Source organism: Nothoprocta perdicaria, unplaced genomic scaffold (genome assembly GCF_003342845.1).
Source record: "Nothoprocta perdicaria isolate Ctin4 unplaced genomic scaffold, notPer1 scaffold_42, whole genome shotgun sequence".
Taxonomy (NCBI): domain Eukaryota; kingdom Metazoa; phylum Chordata; class Aves; order Tinamiformes; family Tinamidae; genus Nothoprocta; species Nothoprocta perdicaria.
Genome location: NW_020455666.1, coordinates 1,453,274 through 1,472,721, shown reverse-complemented (window position 1 = coordinate 1,472,721; position 19,448 = coordinate 1,453,274). Strand labels below are relative to the sequence as shown.

Genomic DNA, 19,448 nt, shown 5'->3' with positions numbered 1-19,448 from the left:
AATAAAAATAAAAATTAAGTCAGGCCACGGGGCTCCTTGGGGCTCCCCCCGCCCCGGGGCGGCGGCTCGGGCACCATTTTGTGMGCCCCAGGCGGGCAGAGCCATTTCCCGCGGGCTGCGCCGCTGCCTCACGCGAGCTCGAGGCCGCGCCGGCTGGAGCGGTTCCCCAGCGCCAGGCTCTGCTCCCGGCCGCGCCGCACAAGGGGCCGCGGCTCCGCCGGCCTCAGCACCGACCCTCTCGGGCCGCCCTGTTCACCCATCTCCTAACGGCCATTACACGCGCCTCACTAAAGGCTTACGCAGTTTGCGTATCGCTGCCGCAAGAGAAGCGGAGATAGCGGCCGCYACGGCAAGGCCGTAGCGCAGGAGCGCTTGGTGAATAGGGCGGAACAAAATGCCTCCCCCGGCACCTYGGGCCAAACCAAATCGTGGCAGAGGGACGCGCAGAGCCCCGGTCAAGTTCCAACAGCGGGAATGGGGCGGCCACGCACCTCGCCCCAGAGCCTCTCCCCCGCTCAGAACGCGAGGCGCAGAGGAAGGACAGTTTGGGGTGGAAAAGGCCGTTTGGGGAGCGGCGCCGTCCCCCCCTGCTCGGCTGCGCGTGGGCCTCTCCGCAGGCTATAAATAGGGGTCGCGTGGGCGAGCGCCGTCAGTCGGCGAGGGGCGGCGGCGCGCGCAGCAGCGAGGCAGGCGGTGCGGCCCGCGCTCGGCGCCCTCCCCGCAGCACCGCCCAGCAGCGCCCGGCCCTGCCCGGCAGCACCGGCCGAGCGCTGAGAGCAGCGGCAGCAGCAGCTGGCGGCGGCGCGACCATCCCGCAGGGGCGGCGGCGCGAAGGCGGCCAAGCTGCCCGTCAGCGCGCAGCGGCGCGGCCAGGCTATGCGCGCTAAAAGCGCTCCGCTCAAGAAGAAAACGGAGCGGATCGTGAAGAGGTAGAAGGCGCCAGCGGAGGCGCCGGGAGAGGACACACGCACACACGGACGCCGCGAGCCTGCGGAGCATCAGCGCGGCCACGGCGGGCGGGCGCGGCGCGGCGGGCTGCGCGGAGCATGTGAGCGGCGCGGCCATGTGGCGACGCGGCCGCCGCGAAGCGCCGCCCGAGGCGGCGGGGCCGCCGCCGCTCAAGGGCACCGAGACGCGGCGCGGAGGCGGCGGCCGCTCGCGCTGCCAGCGCGGCCGCGGGAAGGTGCGGGGCGGGCGCGCGCGCAGCCCCGAGCAGCTGGTGCTGCTGCAGGGCCGCGGCTACCGGCGCTGCTGGCGGCCCGCGCGGCCGCGGGTGCCGCTCTCGCTGCGGCCCGTGAACGTGCTGGGGCGGCGGGCGCCGGGCATGCGGGCGCCGCGCAACACCAACCAGTTCCTCATGCGCGAGAAGTACCAGCTCCTGCACCTGCGCTCCGACTCGCTGGGCACCGAGAGCAGCAGCGGCGGCTCGGACTGCGAGCTGGAGCCGCTCGACATGGACTCGTACCTGGGCGTGCTGGAGAACGCCCGCGGGGCGCTCATGGACTGCGCCGCCGCCCGCCCCCCGGCCGGGGCCGCKGCCCCGGGGCCGCCACAGGACGAGAGCCAGCCCTACTTCCCCTCCGAGGACGATGTGATGCAGAGCGAGCGCTTCATGGAGCGCGACTTCGACGACTTCTGCAGCCGGATCGCCTGAGCCGGCGCCGCGCGGTTATTTATTGCCCGGCCGCCCCTCGCGTTCTCGGCGGGGGGGTCGGGCCGGGCCGCTGCGCGCTGTAAATAAAGTGACCGTGGAGGCGTCGCGGCTCCCGCGTGGTGGGACGGGCCGCGGCGGCAGCGGGCGGAGCGCCCGCCCCCGGGGCGGGTCTCGCCGAGGGTCCTGCGGAGAAGAAGTTACCGAACGGCGGGGTGGGGGGGTCGTGGCTGGAGCGCAACGGGGAGGGCTGCGGGCAGGAGSTGCGGGAGGCCCCGGTCCCTGGCACAGCTCCACAGGCCGCTTGAAGGGCAGCGGGAGCAGTTTCGTTCCCGCTTAGATCCATGAGACCTCCCCCCTCCACCYCCATTTTACCCCATCCAGCAAAAAGAGGGGCCCAGGAGGAGTTAAAGGGGCCCTTAACGATGGGGGTGTCTACCCCTCCCCTGAGCAAGGGTGGCCAGAGAGGGTTAGGATGCAGTTTCCTCTCTCCAGTCCCTCTGTGAAAGGCAAGATACTTTTAATGGACATGTAGCCATSTAGTAGATCGAGTAGAAATCTACTGAACAGTAAATAAAAGCAAAGCTTTAAAATGGCTAAGCAAGATGCATTAAAATGGCTGCCTGGGCCCAGGCTGCCCCATTTTCCACAGCCGCTGCTCATGGAGCTACAGGCAGCCCCCAGCTGCATCCTCCCCACRACCCTGTTGCAACCAGGGCCAGGGCAGCAGGGGGTTGCAGCGGCAGCAGCCCCTGCAGAATAAGGAGCAGCCCCAGCACCCAGAGGGGCAAGCCTGGCACGAGTGCCTTGCAGGAGGAAGAGCAGGGAGGGAGGCTCTCAAGCACCACGGCAGCAGAAGAACAACCGCAGAACTCGCCAGGGCCCGGGAGCAGAGCAGGAAGAGGGCACAAAACCAACCTGCAAGGGAGAGGGCTTAAAATGGTGGAGAGAATTTGTCCTGGCAGGTAGCGCCGTCCTGGAGCTGGTTGCCACAGGCGACAAGAGGGGCCCAGTGGCAGACTGGCACTGAAACGAGGCAGSGAGGAGGAGCGGGGAGGGGGGTGGAGAGAACGGGGAAGATGGAGGGTGCGAGAGGGGTGGCTCAAGGAAAGGGATGAAGTGCAGGGAGCGGCTGCAGGCCCAGCTTGTTCTGCCYGCTGGGGTGGATGTTGTTTGGAGAGCTGAGGAAGGGAACCCCTTCTCCTCCTCCTCCTCCTCCACACACATATGGTGTCAGCCAGGGGACATCCTGCTGCCATGTCTGGAGGCCAGGCGTAAGGCTGAAGGTTGCTGAGTTAGAGCTGACGCCCTTCTGCAATTACAGACCCAATCTCCATCTTTACAAGGGAAAATATTTTCATGTAAAGCATGAGATGTCCAGTACCTTAGCTGTGACCTAGGAAAGACCGTGTCCAAAAACACCACGTGCTCTGGTTTTCCGATGAAACAAGGCCACTGAACACCAGAAATGAAGATTATCGTTCTGTTATGCTGTTTATTTGGAAACAGTCATAGTAGCTACGCATACAAACTTGGAGACAACACCGTCAAAATAACRCCCTTACAGATAGCACTTACTTTGTACAGGAACTGTGCCTACATTGGGAATTTTACTCTGATAGGCATTCTAGTATGACAGTCATTCTGATATTCTAGTACTGCAGAGGAGCAAACTTGTATCACAGGCTTATGAAACAGTAGTTTGCACCCAGAGAAACTGCCAAGATTTGCGTTTCAATAAGCTTGTATTTTATTAATGAATTTAGCTCTGTAGTAAGATGTTAAAATAATGGTTTGCATGCACATCTTTTTCTGACTTGCTATTTGGATAGATACAGCAAAAACTCATTTAGGAACTCTGATTTGAGACTTGGCTCCCATATTACAGTGCTGGTGTGTTTGCATCATAATGCAGATCTGCAAGCGAAGTGTACCAGGAGTGTAAATTAAAAGAACAGCATAAGGAAATAATTAGAGGCCACGTACTGCCTGACAACTATAGAAATACCTTGTGTTTTGAAAGTAAAGTCTGTGTTCTCACCACTTGCCAAAGCAGTTTGCCATGAAGGCTCCATTCTTGTTCAAGCCACAGGCGACATCGGGACACCAAGTCCTCCTCTTCCTCCCAGTGTCTTTCTCCATCATCTTCTTCCACCCATTCAGACTGCTCTGTTCTGTCCTGGACAACGGTATCAGACAGCAAACAAGTCCATCACTCATGAAATTACTATAGGGGAAGGAGGGAAAGAGGGGGGCACAAATGGGACCCCCCAATCTCCCCATTAGCTCCTGCTGCTGTTCAGCGAAGAGTGCTGGAAAACCAGGATCCCAGTGGCCACAAATGCCACGTACTCCCCTCAGGTGATGGGAGAGAGAAAAAGTCTTCAAGTCCATATGGAGCCAGATGGTTAAGGTRTCTGATAATGCACCAAGGGGCAATCTTCTCATATAAAGGCCTTTCTCTCCCTTTGGAGATGACCTGTCTTGAGACCTTCACCATCTGAATCATCTCTTGTCTTCAGTAAACCCTGGATTTTACATTACAGATCAGAGGTTACCAAGTAGGTGGGGATTTTCTCCACATTATATTATTTCTATTATTCTTCTGCTTATTGCTAATAGAAGAAGCAATCGTCAGCTCAAAATAGCAGTGCAAATGAAGAACTAAGTAGCAAAATCTGTATCAACACTTCAGTGATTCCACCATTTTTTTGTTTGCACAGTCACCATCTCACTGTACTCTATCCACCCTAGTCTCACCAACACATCCTCATTCTGTTCATTGACAGATTTTCATGAGTTAAAATCTAGCTTGCATGTAAACTGTTTCCTTTCATTATGGCTTTAAGCACAAACTGTATTTCTTAAGCACTTGGAAAGCACCTACCTTGTCATGTGTGGAACCACAAATAACGCTTTAATATTACGCCTGAAAGTACTACACAAAGCTGAAATTCAAAACCTAACAAAGTTAAGTCAACATCAAAGCTGGAAATAGAAAGCAAAAGCTTTGACCTCAGAAGATCAGAAGGTCTGCCTGCTGAACGCACTCATCCTCCCGCAACAGGCTTTACACGTGCACCACGTGCCCCAATGTGTTTTTTGTGCCCCCATCCCAATTCTCTGATGTTGAAGGAGATGACAAAACTGCAGGAACAGTTCTCAAATTGATCTGAGATATCTTTGGACTCACTGTATTTCACATCTTTAATCATTTSGGCCTGCTCAAGTACCTGTTGCTTCAATAGGTGACTTCTACGTTATTGCCTTGTTTATCATTATAATCTTATCAGATGACATTACAATAGCACATTTAATGCTAACTTGTGTGGAAAATGACCTAAATAAAATGTATTATCAGCTGGGAAATGTATGTCCATTCTATGAGTCACACCATAACTGCCGGATGGTCTTTTGCAAAAACAAAATATATTACTGTAAAAAGGCAACATTTTAGAGATAATACTTCCAACTTCATTTTAATTTTTAAATAGCTTCACCAGAATACATATTCTTAGTAGCTAGACCCCAAATACAGGTGAACAAGAGTACTAGTGTTCCTGAAAAAAAAATGTATATAATTTTTTTAACAATCACAGAATGTGGCCTGCTAATACTATAAGCAAAAATCAAGTCAATAAAACATGACATTTCAGTAGGAGCAGAGTTGGAAATCACTTATACATATTTATGTACTGCATGTACAAACCACTTACAAGGTCATATGAAACAGGAGGGAAGACTAAGGTCTGTGACATACAGGCTATACTCACRCAACAACAGGGAGTTTGTCACCTGCGGAATTTTTGCTGCCAGCCCAGGCGTGGGAGGCCTGATGAATAAAAGACAGTGGCAATATCAAAATTCTCTTTCCCCTTAATAAAATTTCAGAACACTCTGTTGAGCATATAGACAAGCTGTTTGCTTACATAGCTTCATATTTGTTTTGAAATCTCTGACAAAAGTGCTTCTTATTCTTGAGGAACAAGAATTACTACAAAATACATCAAAGGCTTTTCAGCACATCCACTATAAAAAATTACCTGTGACTAACAGAAATTGTCATCAATCACTTCAATTGATAATTATCGATAACCACTGAGATAACTGACAATTGTAAGTAATCACTGTAAGGAAATAACTTATCTCCAAAAAAACAAACATACACAGTTTTGCTAATACTGCAATCGCTTCACATCATCCTGCAGGTGACCTTTTAGAAAGAGAGAAGGKTTTTTTTTTCCCCTCCCCTCAAAACCCACCACAGTACCTTGAGCATTTCTTAATTCTGTAACTTTCTGACCTTGAGCTGGTTTCACTCAACTATCAATAAATAAAGCAGCGTTAATTTACAAGCAAAGTAGTAACATATACAATGTTACTTTGAGAAATTTATCATTCCCTGTCTATCTTTAACCCATCTCTTTCCTTATATTTTCCTTACCGCTTTCCACACACGTGGTTCTGTTAGAGCCATTGGATGGTTATGCAATTCTTATTTGGCCTTAAGGAAATCAAGGAAAGTTCCTTTGAGGAGATTTTTCTGATACCTCAAAGACCATAAAAATAGAATCACACTAAACAAAATTCTTAACTTTCTCAATAACACCCTGTATGTGAAACTGAACAATGCCAGAAAACTTGAGCATGTACATATGAATTCTGTTGCAATCCTGGACACTATACCTGCGTCATCCTTCACAATGCAGCTTCTCCTACACGGCAGGCTAAGGCTTCAAGGGATGGCACCTAATTCCAGTGGTTGATCTTAAGCCTGTATAAAGGTTTCCATCCAGAGAAGTAAGGAGAAAGTTAGAATGAAAATAAATAAATAAMAAGTTGACAAGAGCTGATTTTGGTCTCTCAATCCATTAAGTGCAATCAGTTTGTAAAACACAAATGCATTTTTTTCCACTATTTGGCGGGGGGAGAGAGGGTTGTTTGTTTTTAAACKACAATCTTTACTAGGGAATTGCATGATTTTTTGCAACAGCTTCATCCTATATTGCTATGACAAATACTTTTGGATTTTATATTATCTTTAATATAAACAYGATCCTTTTATCACAACATTTTACTCTGAAAAGAATTGAATGCCTTATGCAGTTCAGAAGGAGGCCAGGTTTTCAAAATTAAAATTTGAGCTATATCATTCGCCCATTCCTCCTCCTAGTGCTACCTTGGGAAAAGAAAACCAAAGCCTAGCAACAGTAGATTTTAGCATAGTTGAACACACACTGTCTGGTACAATTACTCACAGCCAGTTAAATGTCTTTTCTGGAAGATAAATACTTTATTTAATTGCAACAAATCTAAAAGTTGGTTCAAAATAATTAAAATTCCAAGCTCCACAGCAGTCCTTTTAAATATAAGCCAGCAACTTGTGCCAAAGAGGAGAATAAAAGCCTCCTTCTGGCATGCCCAAGCATCTCCGCCAGGTTGAAAATTGGGCTGTGTCTGAAGCAGGGAAGCACGAGCAAAGAACCATCTTTCCAGTATCCCTGTGCACTCACCTGGGAGCCCCATCCAGCTACGCACTGAGTCACTGAGTTTTCCTCCGGGAAGGGTAGCAGCTCCCAGTATAGCAAAGCAATTTGCTCATTTTGCTATTTCAAGTGTTCTTTTAAGAGCAGAGTCAGTGGTTAAAAAAAAAAAAAAAAAAAAAAACATACTACCCATCAGCAGTGAACTTCTGTCCTTAACAAATGAGTCACTTGAGCAGTGCTACCCAATCTAGAGCTGCTTCCCATGCCTTTTCTGAGCACTTCCTATACCGTTTCAACAGCAGCATGGCAGCGTTTGGGGTAATAACGGAGGGAAGAACCTTCCATTCCTGCATTTACACAATTGCTGTCCACAAGATACTGAGCAGAGAYGTGGAAAGAGCAGGGGAGATGTCATTCCTGCAAAGACAGTGATCTTCCCCACGTGCAGACTGCACAGTGTCTGGCTAAATGGTACAGAGCCAGAGTTCACAACTGCGAGGGGCTCTGCTCACGTGTAGCATTGCAGTCAACCCGTCTCATGATCACAGGGCCATGTGCAACCACGAGGACTCAGCTCCATCGACCAGGGCAGTGACAGATTCGCCTGCAGACCCTTTTCCTACTTACCTGACCACACAGGTGCTTGCTCCCAAAYGTGGCAAAACAAGAGGAAAAACAACATCACTATTAGTCTCTCATATATCATATTAGTAGATGCTAGAGACAGGCTTTTTGACACTTAATAGTTTGACTTTTGAACAAATAAACGCTCTTTTTCTGCAGCTTACATTAAAGTTCTTCAAGTGTTAAATTCTACAAACACACACAAAACACTTTCCTCCCGAAAACTGTATGTGAATACAGCATTAGCATCAACTATGAATTAATTTAGCCTGTTTGCTCCTTTTGGAAAACTAGGGTGGCATACATCTCTAACTGATATGAAAGCATATAGGGATAGTTGTAGTATTCCAACTGAAAATATTACCATCTAATTACACGTGAACACAGAACAGTATAGTGGGGTCATTATAACCATTCAGTTTTAGGTCCTATCCGAGGTTATTCTTTTTTCCCCCCACAGACATTTTTCAATGAGGAAAACAAATACACAGATATATATTTTTTMAACTGGTGATATGAACACTGCCCACTGACAGTTATTGTTGTTTTTTTTTTTTTTTATTGCCATAGGGTTTTTTTTTTCCCCCTCTTTTTAGAATAAATCAATACCTACATTGATTTCTAATCCCTCAGTGTCTACACTGCAGCATATTTTTCATCATGGAATATTACTGCTTTCCTATTCAGGAAATATAAACACTGACAAAGACAACAGCCTTAATGTCAAGTGCTGTAACAGGAAAGGAGGGTTAGGAATCTGTATCCAACTGCTCAGGGGTTCAGTAAACCTGCTGAGCCAAACTTACTACCTAGTACAGGAAAAGGTACCATTCCTGCAAAGAACTTCTTTAAACCAAGGGCCTTGCATGAACCAGCTTCTTCAAATATAATAAAGTTTGTTAGTTTATCTTTTTCATTATTCATTTCATTCATTCAATTACTCACATTCATAATAGTTTATTATGAATACGTAGCACAGCAGAATCTTTAAGAGATGTTTGTTAGAATTACAGAAGAGAACCTCACAAGTATCTGGAGCAGCCACATTTGAGCCCTAATCTTATTCATCTTCAACCAACTCTTGTGCTTTGATTTTATAAACAAAACTGACAAAAAACAATATAAACTAAATGTTGCACACATCAAAATGTAACGTGTCCTAAACATGGCTTAAACATGTAATAGTTTCCATTAGCTAGGCTGGAAAAGAAGCCAATCTGGAACACCCACCGTTACCAGGACATCTCTAATTTTAGGTCTGCTCGATACTCACTGCTGCCTGCCCAGCACAGGAGAGCTCTAGGAAGTGGAGTGCAGCATTTGCGTCGAGCAGGTCTCCCTGTGCTCTCTGCAACTTGGCTCTGTGCTCACTGCCATCCTCAAGCCTTTTCCACTGCAGGGAAAAAGTCACACACTAGAATATAACTTCAACATACAGCTAGTAAACAACAGCAATCCCTAGAGAAAAATGGGATTCCAATCAGAACTAGGAGTGGGTTTGCCTTTCAGCTATTTTTGAATTCTAACTTAATAAAAACCACCGTAGAAGCCCGTGCTTCAGGGCTGGCTGCCTTGCAGCTCCCTGGCACCCTCCCGTTTGGAGCGCGGGGCAGAACAACCCCCCAGCAGTGCCTGGCCCGTGCCCAGTCATTCCATTCTCTATTACTAACATGACATGGGTAAATTGTAAATGAATTGTCTGCGCTTTAAAAGGAGGACTGAGAAGACAGGATACAGCACAGCAGCCCCGAACATGATAAAAACCATGCTACTGAGATTTCATTTGGTGACGTAATGAAGACTGCTTTCTGAGCAGATTCCCTTTAGTGCAGCAGTTCCCCAAAGCAGATCTCAGAGCTGGACTGCTGACACCATGAGCTCCGTGAAGCTCTGCTACAGAAGCGGTAAGGAGCCTCCAAGGAGCAGGGCGAAGGGCACAAGGGCGTAAGAACTGCAGGGCCTGCTGATACCCTTCAGTCCGAATATTAAGGGATGGGATCCATGCCAACACCCACAGCTTTACCTAAAAAAAATTAAAAAGAGCCCAGAGTTACACAGCAGCTAATGCTCAGCTCAGTGTCCCCATCTATACATCAACATGACTTCATTTGGGAATGGTTGGCAGTCCTGGAAACAAGCTCTGGTGCTGATGACCAGCACTCTCYCACCCTCCTCCTCTGCTGCTGGAGTCACTTACTCAAGTATCCCAAACCACGATCATGGCCCCAAGAATCGGTGTGGTCCAAGGAATCTAAAATTGGTGAATATTTTACACTCACATTAAAAAAAAACACATAAAGATGGTCTGCCTAATTGGAATTTACCCACTGTAACAGAAAGCTAAGTTAATTAAAAACATCATCTGCTAAAGACAACATGGAAAGTCAAGTTGATAAATACAACACGCACACAACTTTATTATAAACTTTCTCTGTGATAAAGAAAGGCTCTTGGTTTCCAGGACGCTCAGTCTAGACCTTCATGACAGGGACTAATTTACTCTTCAATAAAAATAAAATGAATTCACTACATCATGTAATACTCAGCTGTTAGCTTATTTTGATTTAAAAAAAACAACCCCGAAATCCTGTTAGCATTTCAAATCAGGAAGGCACTGTAGCTCACTGCTACAGCAATGAAAGCCATTATTCTAATTCTATTAGAATAGTCTATGGGACAATTTATTTCAGGAGTGATGTTACAGACATTCTTCACAGCAGCTCCCTTAACCTCTCCAGGCCTCGGTTACTTCCTCTGAAGTGAGAAAACACCGATTTTTTTTTTTCCACCAAGGTTTGAAGCTCTGAATCATTATCTGTGAGATTATCTGTGAGGTGCTTCATTTTTATGGTTTAGTTTTGATATTCTATTTGATATTCTCATTGTGTGTAATATTTAGTGAGTCATATATACCTCAAAAGTAAGCTGTGAAAATGCAAACTGTAGTGTTACAATACATAATTACCCAGAGAAATGAAATACAATAGCTTTTAATAGAGTTGCAGCTTTCCAGTTACAGCATCCAGGCTATGTTTGACTTTGCAAACACAGAAAACCTGACCTACCAACACTTAACTTAGTTCAGATAAGGAAAATACCTTAGAAAAAGTTATCTGACCAAATGAGAGACCTTGCTATCACAGAGCAGGAACCAAGGGGAATACTGCCTATGACAACTACTATACATATGATAAATCCCATGTTAATTCACCTCTTTGCTACAGCAGTCCAAACCAATCAGGTCCTGGTCTCAAAACACAGTCAGCAAAGTGGATGCTGGTAAAGGTGGAAGGAGTGATGTTATTAAGCTCAGATAAGTCCTCTCCTAATATGTTTTTCCCTAACAGAACCAAAGGATATGATTTCCTACRGGTGTGCAAATATATCTCTTCATGATGTAGATTAAAATGTTAGCTAACTTGCTTACTGTTTTCCTATGAAAACAGATTTGTAGCCCCAAGCCACAATATCAGAACTGGAAGAGATGTCCTTTTTCGCTTACTTCACTACCTGATAAGGTTACAGTGGAAAGCATAGATAATATGCTTACTAATGCTTCTGTTCTTTGAAACAGTAAGCTCTTGACTTCAAGCAAATGCATCTGGAATAAGCCTGACCAAACATGAAAATGAGACAAATAGCATCTGCTAGGTGTAAGARAACCCGTTTCTGGTACACAACAATTCTATAACAAGCACTAAAACCAAAGTTTTGCAGGTATTTCAGAAGGGCTCATTCAATCAAGAAAGGTTTTTAAGTAGATAGCAGAGTTGCAGCCTTGACTATGTGACAATAATGAGACGAGACAGCTTAAAACCTTGATATTGTTTCTGCTTCACATCCAAACGACATCCCACTGAGATCCTTCCACATTTGCACAGCTCATCACAAGTAACATTAATGAGATTCTGTTGGGATTGTCAAACATTTTTCTACTGGGACCATTTGGACACTGCCATTTGCCTAATTATTCCTTTCCCAATTAATTTGATTGGCGGTTGCAGATCTTCAGTTACATAAATCTTCTCCTGTGTTTGCTCAATTAGAGTGGAATGATTCCTGTAACTGAATATGTTAACCCAGGGATAAAAACAGCTGTATAACCTTTACCCAAAACAGAAAATATTGGTGCTCTYCAAAGGAAAGTCTTTGGACTTCTTTTCCCCCCATCCAATGTGTTTCTTCAAAATTTTTAGAAGCATATTACTTTTCCCGCCCCCCCCTCCATCTTTCAGGACTCATAAGAGGAATGAGATTACTAGYGACTACAAAATACTATCTCTTTGGATAGCTACATTACAAGGAAGGTCAGTAGAGCTTTACTACACTAACTGACRGCTTCCCCTTGGCCTTGGGGCAGCTAACTCACCTCCCTACCTCTTCAAGGTCTACAGTCCTGCAGAGTCACTCTTGTCTGATAAAGTCTGCCCAAAATCTGTTCTTAGTGAATTCAGAGAAGGGGGGAATTCTCCAGTAGTAGAATGAACTCAACCCTGCACAAGACAAACTGACCACAGGGCACACTTCAGGTAGGAGTCGAGAGACCATTCAAGCTTCTGTACTGACAGACCATTACCATACCATCCCTAATTATCCAGTCCATGGAACGGCACATCAAACAATAGGCCTCCTATATAAGGGGTCTTGAGATACCTAATGTTGCCTATCATTCAGTAAAATCATGGATTAGATTCTAAATATTCACATCAACAAAGATGCCCATTATTGAGAAGTAAAACTAAAATAAGGGTTTTAACAACTTCTAGTACATTTTGACAGCTCTGGTGACTACTGCATTTTTAAAATAACTACCTTACAACACACACACAGACTACTGACAATATCTCTATTGACCTTCACTTATCACAACTTTTTAAATTTCCAGTTGGAAGCCATGAGCTTTGAAAAAAATGTTAAATATTTTAATGAGACAYTGGCTTAAGCCTCAAATTTTAATACTTAAAATGAATAACAGTTGGTAACTACCAAGCACAGAGCCTACATAACACACATTACTTAAGAACACACAACCAATTATGTAATGTTACAAAACAGAAACAGATTTTTCCTTTTCTGAGACTGTAATGTTATTTCAATATGAATTAGCTCTATGTTTTCTAAAGGTACATTATCAATTCTGTGCCCAAAGGTACTTTATCAAGGCAAAAGCTTTCAGCCGTGCCAGTTCAGACTGCAATTAAGAAAAAAACCTGSCCGTTACCAAAGAGCATCATAAAACATATAATGTTTATTCTGAAGGGCACATCCCAGTCAATAAAAGATTCTTGTTTSAGTGTCCAACAATGAGGGGCTTTCTGTCACTTGGCTTTTCTGTGTGGAATTGTACAAACAGAACTTCTCCTGAGTAGGTTAGTCATGGATTTTATGTTATTCATCACAACTTAACTAATCTTTCTTGAATCCCAAATATGGATGGGGAAAGATTATAAACATATGGCAAAAAAAAWGTTTTGAATTCATTAGAATGTTAATTTGTGGCTGTGACAAATTATTAATGAGTGTACTTAAAAAGCTGATTGGCCATAAATGACATGAACTACAGCAGGGCTTTTTTGTGCATTTCTCTTTATATTTAATGTGACTCTAGATTTGTTCCTTTTTCTCCTTTCACTAAAGACTGGAAGCAAATTCTACCTGAGCTATTCAATATGATCTTCTTCTATGAAGAAAAGGGTAAGCTATAAAAAAAGCAAGTGAATTCCCTCAAAGAAAAAAAAAATCAATAAAGTTTTCCACCATCTATTTTCTCTCATTTTCTCCAGCTTTATTGCTATTACTAGATAACAGAAATGAATAAGCCTTGCATAATTTTAAATATATGTGATCCCCTTCCTTCTCACCATATGGATGAGATCACTGACAAGGACTCACCCAACAATCAGGACTGTACTAATCTCTTGCCAGTTAATTCAGGCTGCGGTCTGACCAGGCTGCAGAGCGCAGGGGACTCGGCAGCCCGGGCACAAGGCTGAGCACACAGAGCTCTCTTGTTCCCCGGCTGGCTGATGCTCACAAACACGACGCAGGATGAATGAAAGATCCCAACTGCCTCACACAGAAACCAGGGCTACTTCACTGGATTATTAAAACTGGCAGCCTATGGCACAGATGCACAATATGCCCTTGAAGCCAGCAAAGCTCCTCAGTTGGCACTTGGTGCTGGTTCCTCTGGATGTGACCTGTGCCCATCTCGGCTGCCCRGCCTTTGGGATTCCAGGGACTTCGTTGGCTTCCTCCATAACCTGCAATTTCAGCCTCACAGTTCATCCCTGTGATGCTGAATTGACTTAATATTAACTGTTGGGTATCAGTCCACCTTCTTTTAAAACCACAACGTTAGTTTTTCAAATGTTAGCTGTTATAAGTTMAGTATTTCAATCTATTTATAACCATGCAAATCTCTTTTGAATAAAGGACAAGTTTTAGTGCACCAAAGTATTTCCTGAACTTCTTCTCTGTACTATTGGGGTTGAGGGAAGGAAGCAAGGAAGATGCCAGGGGAACAGCAATAATTCTATACAGTTCTTTACAGTTCTTTCAACTTGTACTGTATACTGATGAAGCAGTATATAATAAAAAGGAGAAGAAAAATTGCAGACATCTGGAAGTTATCTGTTACATATTAAAAACTGCAAAACAGCCTGTCTTCTTTCTCCAGTCCTTTCGTACTCCTGTCTAATTCCTCCCCTCTTCCAGCCACACGCTCTTCCTGCGGCTCTGGAGTTGGCTCCGGCAGTTGACTACATCACGAGCCAAATCAACTGTAATGGCACAAAAATGAACCAAAAAACAAACATTTTCTGCTGCATTAGGAGACTGCAATTGGCTTGTTGGTCATGTGCTGATGAGGTGAATGCCAGGCCTTGCAGAAGGGACATGAAAAGACCACACATTCCATTCAGCAGGAGCAAACTGTCAGCTTAGTTCATCTCTTCTGTTTATATGCAACCAAACAATAAAGTTTTTTTTTTTTTAAGGCTTATCTAATAACCTAATGTAGCTTAGAAATCAGTAGCAATAGTGTCAGATGTTTCTTTTTCATTTGTCACCTTTATCACAAAAGTGAACATTTTGACAAATATTGTGTTTTCCTCCCCAAGATGTGGTTTTAGATACAACTGCCGGGAAATAACAATGTTTGCTGTGTTCAGACAGCTGGATCTAGAATGACTGGTCTTCTACAAAACCATTGAGAATGAGTGTCCAACGAGTCCTGCAGCTGATGACTTTATAGGACATTTTAAAGCTTTCACATACTGTCAGAGAGAACTTGGCCTCTGCAATGTACTGTGACAGCACGTGGGTATATCCCTATAGGAAGGGATTACCCTCTCTAAACATTTTTGATGAGTTCTAAATGCCAATGACTCTTAAATGCCAGTAGTCATCAGTTCCAGCTGATCAGAATTTAGGCTATTTATCTGTGAAATAATAACCCTTCTTCTTTCAGGTTATCAACTTSAACAACTACAATGATAGAACAACCTATTCAAACAAAAAGTCTGCTCATTTTCTGTGTTCTCTTATTCTCTCAGCCCTGATGCTCTAACAGCRGACTGTTGGTCCTGACCTAATTTGGGAGAATACTTTCAGTAAATTGACTCCAAGTCCTGTTTTTATAATCAGCTCATACCAAACCAAGCTTTGAGCTCCATGCAATTAATATAAGTGAGGAGAGATCCGGTATGACATAGCTTACTTGCAGCTCTGCTCCTCAGATGAAATAGCAAATTTTCTGCCACTTTTAAAAGGTTGTGGCTGGCACCTGCTCTGCTTGTGCAAGAAAATTTTCACTTCCTAATCTGAGATAAAAAGCAGTCAGCTGAAAAATAAGCTAGAAATCATGGACCTGAGATTGCAGGGGATGGATGAAATAGTCCTAATAATTATTTTTCAGCCCTAAAAAATATGAAATATGAAGCCAAACCAATCCCCCCCTCAAAACAAACAAAAACATACTAACAATCAAACAGCAAGGGCAGCAGTGCACCAAACAATGCAAAGCCTACAGTCAGCAGCAGCTGGACACCTAATTTCTATTTGTATCCCTAAAAACTGCTCTTACTCTCAAGGCTACAATGCTGATTTGCTCTATTTGCAGCTACTAGAAGCCAGGTACCAGTGCAAGCACAGCAGCCAGATCTGGCATGCTYGACTAAGACACTGTTTTACCAAAACAAACAAACAAACAAACCCTTAACTTTGCTCAAACACAAGGCAYGTTCACATAACCATCCAAGTCCCCAAGAGAGGCCAATCTTAATGTAATACCTTTACGCCCTGCTTCCACATCCGATAGTGCTTTTGTAATGAAATGTTCAAGCTGAAGYAATCAGAAACCTAAAATAAAAATGGCTAATGCATTCATTTAATCTAAGAATAGTCTCATAACAAGGATTTATTTCCCATTGTCGTACACTAAGACTTTTATCTTAGGTCAGAACAAAAGACCTCCAGACTAATGTTTGTATTAAATACAGGCATCTTTTGGAATAAATACAGCAACTATTCTTCATGGAAGGTTATTTATGAAGAGCAAGAAATTTTGGGGAATGAGAAGAAAAGTTGAGCTTTTTGAAAATAAAGGCAAACTTTGTAAAATAAATAGGGTTCTTTGTCATTATCTTTGCTTCTYTGCCGAGATCTGAGGTGAAGATCCTCTTTTGTAAGTCTGCTCTTGCAACAATTTTTTTTAAAATCTATAACATATCACTTTTCAAAATGAACTAGAAAATTTAAAATTTAAAAATCCAAAGTATTTGTCAGTGCAAATGTTTTGGGAAGCTAGTTCAGTGGTGTACAGAACTCGCTTTTCTGCAGCTGTCTCAGACATGCTGCCAGGAAAAAGCAAAACACAGTGACACTCTACACTCGATTAACTGCTAGCCAGCCCCCTCCAGACCCATGAAATCAGAACATGYAAATGGCAGCACGCGCAAGGATAAAGGAAACAAGATTTTGAGCAATATAATACTCTTCTTAACAAGGAGCTTAAAGTGCTCAGAAGCTGGTGCTAACTTATATACACTTAGGAAAACCTAAGCATGAAAATATGTGGTCTGAATCACTAATGCATCAGGTACTCAGCAGTTTGCCAGAGAGAAAAAATGATCCTAATGTATGTTCAGAAACCATRTATAAGTTAGGCATTTTGCTTACTTTTTAAAAATGTACAAAAACCTGATGGGAAGCACATATCACTGAACATACTAAACATCTTGTAACTTCTTACAACATAAAACAAATTCTAACTGGAATAAAATAAAGCTTTATTGCTGAATCAAGATGTGTCATTCTCTTCAAGCCACAGGTTTCGTGATTATGATTACAGAGAACTAGCTAGCTTTCAGCTGAAGTAAAGTTCTATCCTTCTCTTGTAGAAGAAGTRAGAGCCAGATAACCTGATTTCAGCTTTAAAAGTCCATTGCACTGAAGTCTGTTTAAAGTTTGTCAAAACAGAATGGTAAGAAAATTCTTCTTCACAGAAGGCAAAATAATTTTTAATAAGGAATTAAATTTAATGAGATGCGCTAAACAGTGCTATGCAAAGACATAAAAGCTTGACATAAAATAGACTAGATGAAATCTCTATTTTTTTCCTAATAACAAAATGCTATACAATAATTATATGTACCATTTTTAAGGCTGACTCTGAAACACAGTTAAGACATTTTTAGACAGCTAACAAATCTCCACTCACCCAATTTCTGCAGCTTGTCAAAACTTATCTTGGCTCGGTGGTGTAGGAATTCACATCATTTATTCGAAGCAAACTGAGCAGCAAAGATTCACTGAAGAGATCTAAATACAGATTAGAGGCAGAAGGAATATAATCAAACAGATTCTGCTGAACTGTGAAGTATGGAAGAGAAAGAAAGGGTTTACCTGAAAGAAATGGGTTAAAAGCTTGTGATCTAGCAAAGTTTACATCAAAACTACTGTATGTGGACATAATTTACCATTCTCTACTCTTTTCTGCTCCTTTCTTGTACCATGAAGAGATGACTAGTTTGTATTCTCACTATGTCAAGTGTCACTACTCCACTCAACACAAGTTCCCCTAAACATCAGATTTAGCTGCTACTAGGCTCTAAGTACTTGATACTGGTACTAAGGGAAAAACGAAGGCAGCATCCTGACCTCCACAGTCTTCTCTGTTGGAAAAAAACAGCATGGGCTCAGCTGCCACTGCTCATTTCTTCTGTAACTAGCTCAAATGCCTTTACTAGTTCAAGAAACTTGTTAGAAGACACTCATGTTTTACAGTCCCTCTGTGTGATTGACAGCAAACTGTGGGGATCAAAACATTATTTACTAGACAGAACATGTGAAACGACAGCAATCATGGGGTTGGTTTAGAGGAGAAACACAAGAGATTAGGAAGAAGAGGCCTCTTCCTCCACTCCCTTCCTCCTCTTGGTCACAAGCCAACTACTCCCCCTCAGTCATTAGCAAAGCACAGCAATAGGCAAAACAGAAAGTGAACCTAAACTGCAGGGTATTTTTCCCCAGAAACCCTGGACACCCCTCCTGCCTCCACAACTAAGTGGGAAGCAGCAGCTGGACACTGACAGTGTCCCAGCGCCCCACATCTCACAGACCATGGGCTGCCTACAAAACGTCAGTTAAATTTCCCAAGATTTGTTTGGTTATTTACAGAACTGTCATTTGCCAATAGGGACAGAACAACGAAGTCAGTTCCTCAGTTACGCTAAAGTTGAGTTTCTTAAAGTTTTCCTGTTGGGGGAAAAAAAAAAAAAACACACAACACCCAAACGCAGAAGGAACGACTAAGTGATCTCTTCTAAACCTCCAGATGCCTGTTGCATTTCATAAAAGTGAAATGTCTCATGCTCACTCATGTACACGGCATGGCAATATCCATGACAGTCAGAGATGTATGTCAATTGGAACAGCAGAAACAAGGGCCTGTTACATCTAACCCTTGCAACTGAACACTACTGAAATACCACACTGTCCCATCCTGATGCTAAGCTATAAACTAGTTTCAGAGAGCTTCTTTWTACCCTACTGAAAATGTAAAACAGCACATTAGCATAGCTCCCTGGTGTATGATTGCCATTACSTGACACTCCAAAGTGCTAACTACTTGATCTTCATGTTGGTTTTAATTAATAGGCTCTATTAATTAAAAGGCTGGATGACTCTAACAGCTGCCTTTCTAGGTGTGTTCTGTGGCCTGCACACTATGCAGCATGCATGTATCACAAGCTGCTACAGCTCCCCACTGGATGACATCATTTAAAATACTGTATTGTGCCTTTCTACATGATGCAAACACAGAGGATCATTTAACGAGTGCTCAACATTTCCTGACTTGCCTTGCGAGACCTGCAACAACACAGATAAAACTATCTTTCCAAAAAATTGTCATATGTAGGTTTTAAAAGAAGTGAATCTTTTATAAATGATACATAAAGTTAATGCATGATTTTTTTTTTTTAAATCCCTCCCAAACCAAAGGCAAAGGCCTTTTGATTGATCATACTTTTCACTCTTARGTAAAAACACCCAATGAGAAGATTTAATATTGACTACACAGAGAAAATAAAAGTTCTACCTTTCTTCAGAGGAGCACTGCAAACACCATTCATGATCTAGCACTGAGATTCTTCTTTGGTAAAGGGACTGCTAATCTCCCAGCA

The 19,448-nt window shown here is 43.7% G+C and overlaps 1 long non-coding RNA gene across 1 annotated transcript; it reads right to left on the bottom strand.

Moving 5' to 3' along the window:
• Positions 1 to 9,052: 9,052 nt before the first annotated feature.
• LOC112953066 lies at positions 9,053 to 19,448 on the bottom strand. Its single transcript, XR_003250514.1, has 3 exons — positions 19,364 to 19,448; positions 17,483 to 17,583; positions 9,053 to 9,154 (listed from the first exon to the last, which is right to left on the bottom strand). It is a non-coding gene; the product is annotated as an uncharacterized LOC112953066 (long non-coding RNA).